This window comes from Myotis lucifugus, unplaced genomic scaffold, assembly GCF_000147115.1.
Source record: "Myotis lucifugus unplaced genomic scaffold, Myoluc2.0 scaffold_2809, whole genome shotgun sequence".
In the NCBI taxonomy this organism is placed as follows: Eukaryota; Metazoa; Chordata; class Mammalia; order Chiroptera; family Vespertilionidae; genus Myotis; species Myotis lucifugus.
The window spans coordinates 11,433-16,498 of NW_005873857.1; the positions used below are offsets into that span (position 1 = coordinate 11,433).

Genomic DNA, 5,066 nt, shown 5'->3' on the forward strand with positions numbered 1-5,066 from the left:
AAAAGATAAACAAGATTCGAAAACCTTTAACCAGACTCATCAAGAAAAAAAGAGAGAGGACCCAAATAAATAAAATCAGAAATGAAAGGGGAGAAGTAACAATGGACACCAAAGAAATGCAAAGGTTTGTAAGAAAATATTATCACAATTATATGACAACAAATTGGACAGTCTGGACCAAATAGATAAATTCCTAGAAACCTACAATCTTCCAAAACTGACTCAGGAGGAATCAGAGAATCTGGACAGAGGACAGACAGATTACAATAGTGAAATTAAAGCAGTAATTAAAAAACTCCCAACAAACAAAAGTCCTTGACTGGATGGCTTCACTAGTTAATTTTACCAAACATTCGAAGAAGAACTAACACCTATTCTTTTCAAACTATTTCAAGAAATCCAAGTGGAGGGAAGACTCCCAAGCTCCTTTTATGAGGCCAGCATTGGCCTAATTCCAAAACCAGACAAAGACACTACAAAGAAAGAAAATTATAGGCTAATATCCCTGATAAAGATAGATGCTAAAATCCTCAACAAAATATTAGCAAACTGGATCCAGCAATATATCAAAAAGAACATACATCATAATCAAGTGGGATTTATTCCGGGGATGCAAGGTTGGTACAATATTCACAAGTCAATAAACGTGATACACCACATAAACAAATTGAAAGATAAAAACCACATGATCATATCAATAGATGAAGGAAAAAGCATATGATAAAATTCAGCACACTTTTATGATAAAAACTCTCAGCAAAGTGGGAATAGAGGGAATATACCTGAACGTTATGGGGGGCGATACATGACACCTCACAGCCAACATCACACTCACTGGGCAAAAACTAAAAGTGTTTTCCTTAAGATCAGGAACAAGACAGGGATGCCCACTTTTATCACTTTTATTCAACTTAGTACTAGTAGACCTAGCCATAGCAATCAGACAAGAAGAAGAAATAAAAGGCATCCAAGTTGGAAAAGAAGTAAAACTGTCATTATTTGCAGAAGACATAATACAGAATATAGAGAACCCTAAAGATTTCACCAAAAAAATTACTAGAACTGATCAATGAACACAGTAAAGCAGCAGGATACAAATTAAATATCCAGAAATCTGTTGGATTTTAATACACTACCAATGAACTATCAGAAAGGAAAACTAAGAAAAGAATCCCATTCACAATTGCTTCAAAAAAAATACTAAGAATAAATTTAACCAAGGGATCTGTACTAAGAAGATTATAAGACCCTGAAGAAAAAAATTGAAGAAGATACAAATAAGTGGAAGCATATATCATGTTCATGGGTAGGAAGAGTTAACACCATTAAAAAGTCCGTACTACCCAAAGCAATCTAGAACAAATATTCTAAAAATTTATATAAAACCACAACATACTCTGAATAGCCACAGCAACCTTGAGAAAGAACAAAGTTGCAGGAATCATGCTACCTAATACCAAACTATACTACAAGGCCATAGTAATCAAAACAGCATGCTACTGGAAAAACAGACATACAGAGTAATGGAACAGAACAGAGAGCCCATAAATCAACTCATGTCCTTATGGTCAATTAATATTTGACAAAGGAGCCAAAAACATATAATGGGGTAAACAAAGTCTATTCAATAAATAGGTTCGAAAAATTGACAGATAAGTGCAAAAAAAAAAAGGAAACAGACCACCTTCTTACACCATACCTAGGAATAAACTCAAAATGGATTAAAGACTTAAATGTGAAGACTCCAAACCATAAATATCCCAGAAGAAAACAGAGGCAGTACATCTCTCGTAGCAATATTTTTTCTGATCTATCACCTTGGGCAAGGGAAGCAAAATAAAAAATAAACAAATGGGACTACATTAAAATAAAAAAGATTTTGCACAGACAAATCCTTTGAAAAGACAACCCACTGAAAGGGAGAACATATTCGCCAGAGATACAGCTGATAAGGAGTTAATATTCAAAATTTATAAAGAACTTATACAACTCAACACCAAAAAAACAAACAATCCAATTTAAAAAATGGGCAAAGGACCTGAAGAGACACTTCTCCAAAGAGGACATACAAATGGCCAGTAGGCACATGAAAAGATGATCAACATCACTAATCATCAGAAAAATGAAAATTAAAACCACAAGGAAATACCACCTCACACCCTGTCAGAATGGCTATCACCAATAAATCAATAAACAACAAGTGTTGGCGAGGATGTGGAGCAAAGAGAACCCTCATGCACTGCTGGTGGGAATGCAGACTGGTGCAGCCACTGTTGAAAGCAATATGGAGTTTCCTCAAAAAATTAAAAATGGCCCTGCCTTTATCCCCGGTCCCACCCGGAAACAGCTGGTAGAGTCTGAGGCGGCACCGGCGGCACCAGAGCACACTTGCCTCTCACCATGAGTCTCGACCTCCACTACCAGCAGCTGAGCAATGCCCGGTGGACAGAGCTCCTGCCTCTCATGCAGCAGTACCAGGTGGTCAGGCTGGTCGACTGTGGCATCACGGAGGGGCGCTGCAAGGACATGAGCTCTGCGCTCCAGGACAACCCCGCCCTGACCGAGCTCAGCCTCTCCTCCAACGAGCTGGGCGATGCTGGCACACACCTGGTGCTCCAGGGCCTGCAGCCCACCTGCAAGATCCAGAAGCTCAGCCTCCAGAACTTCAACCTGTGGGCGGCGGGCTGCGGGACCCTGTCCAACGTGCTGCGCTCCCTGCCCTCCCTCCAGGAGCTGGACCTCAGCTACAACCAGCTGAGGGACGCGGGCCTGCAACTGCTCTGCAAAGGGCTCCTGGACCCCCAGGGCCACATCGAGAGGCTGCAGCTGGAGTACAGCAACCTGACGGCTGCCCGCTGCGAGGCCCTGGCCTCAGTGCTCAGGGCCAAGCGGGAGTTGAAGGAGCTGGGGGTGAGCAACAATGACATTGGCGAGGCTGGCACCCGGATGTTGTGCCAGGGCCTGGCCAACTCCACCTGCCCACTGGAGTCACTCAAGCTGGAAGGCTGTGGCCTCACCACAGCCAACTGTCAGGACCTGTGTGGCATCGTGGCCGCCAAGGCCTCGCTGAGAGAGCTGCAGCTGGGGGACCCAGGCATTGTGGAGCTGTGCCCTGGGCTGCTGAGCCCTGGCTCCAGGCTCAAGACCCTGTGGCTCTGGGAGTGTGACTTCACGGCCAGTGTCTGCAAGGACCTCTGCCGGGTGCTCAGAGCCAAGGATGGCCTGAAGGATCTCAGTGTGGCTGGCAACGAGGTGGGGGACGAGGGCAGACAGCTGCTGTATGAGAGCCTGCAGGAGCCCAGCTGCCAGCTGGAGTCCTTGTGGATGAAGTCCTGCAGCCTCACGGGCCGCCTGCTGCCCGCACATCAGTGCGATGCTGGCCCAGACCTGGAGCCTCCAGGAGCTGCAGATGAGCAACAACAAGCTGGGGGACACGGGCATGGCAGTGCTGTGCCAGGGCCTGGGCCAGCCGGGCACAACCCTGCGGATGCTCTCGCTGGGGGATTGCGAGGTGACCGACCAGGGCTGCACTAGCCTGGCCGCCCTCCTGCTGGCCAACCACAGCCTGCTCCAGCTGGACCTCAGCAACAACTGCATGAGCGAGGTGGGCGCCATGAAGCTGGTGGAGAGCGCCCAGCAGCCCAGCAGCCCAGCTGCCCCCTGGAGAAGCTGGTCCTGTACGACATCTACTGGAGGGAGGAGACAGAGGACCTCCTGTGGGCCGTGGAGGAGAAGAAGCCGAGCCTGAAGATCATCTGCTGAGCCCTGGGCCCCTGCCCAGACGCCCGAGGGGCTGGCCAGCTCTCAGGGCTCACTCCTGGTGCCTTAGCTTTAACTGAAGGGAAATGCTTAAACCAGCTTCTGTAAACATTCTGGACACTTTATAATTATTAAAATGTTTTGGGTAAAAAAAAAAATTAAAAATGGACCTGCCTTATGACCCAGCAGTTCCACTTCTAGGAATTTATCCAAATAAATCCAAAACACTGATTCAAAAGTATATCCACCCCTATGTTCATTGCAGTGCTATTTACAATAGCCAAGATTTGGAAGCAGCTCTAGTGCCCATCAGTCGATGAGTGGATAAAAAAGCTATGGTCCATTTACACAATGGAATACTACCCTAGAAGAGAATCAAATGGTCTCTTCTAAGATTCAAATTCACCTCCAGTTAAGTAATACTTGGGAAGATGGGTGGGATCGCTGTGTATAAACAAGGCTGCCTAGGCACTCCTTCCCTCCATCCGGGCCTTGGTGTAAGGACTAGTTTGTTTAAAAGACCATACAGATGGGAAGACAATGACTGCCCCGTTAGTAAAACACCCACTAACTAAGTTTAGAAAGGCCGGCGGGGTGAGGTAAATCAATGTAGGTTCTTTTTGTAATGCTCTTTTAGACCTCTGGGTGCTTTGGGGTTAAAAGAAAGTGGATGGAAAATAAAAAAATTTTGAAACACTAAAACAAATGATCAGCAAGGTGCCCTTTGTGTTTACCTGTGGATTCAAGTGAGGCAAACATACAGAACATGGGCATCTGTTTCGGACATTGTGACTTTTAAAAACATCCCAGTCCGACATTAAGTTCTCCAAGGGAAAAAGTAAATGGAAGATTCAGTCAATGAAAGAATTAATAAAATGAAAAGATGTGTCTTTTCCATACGAAATACAGCACATTTGAAGGCATAAAGCACAGAGACAAATTCATATTTTTATAAGAACATACAGATATTGAATGACAAATTGCTCCATATGGCTGAACAGTTGGTCCTAAATTAAAATAATGGCATGAGGTGAGGAGGACTGGAAGTAACATTAACATTACTACATGCTGTATAAAGAATGCATTCAACAGCCATGGCCATAGGGTAAAGGCATCTTTGCTGATGCAAAACCAACAGCTCTGTATAGCATCTATGTTTGCCCAAATAAAAAATAGATGGAAAATAATAACATCAAAATGCATGCAGAAGCAACTATAGTAGATATTAAAGAAAAATGGTTATTTAGAGAAAAAAGTACTTGATAAACAAAGATCTCTTAGAACCCTAAAATAAATGCAAATACAGT

General features: G+C 44.2%; 1 pseudogene; it reads left to right on the plus strand.

Moving 5' to 3' along the window:
• The first annotated feature begins 2,343 nt into the window (after positions 1-2,343).
• Positions 2,344-3,773, plus strand: LOC102426905 (annotated as a pseudogene).
• The last annotated feature ends 1,293 nt before the right edge of the window (positions 3,774-5,066 follow it).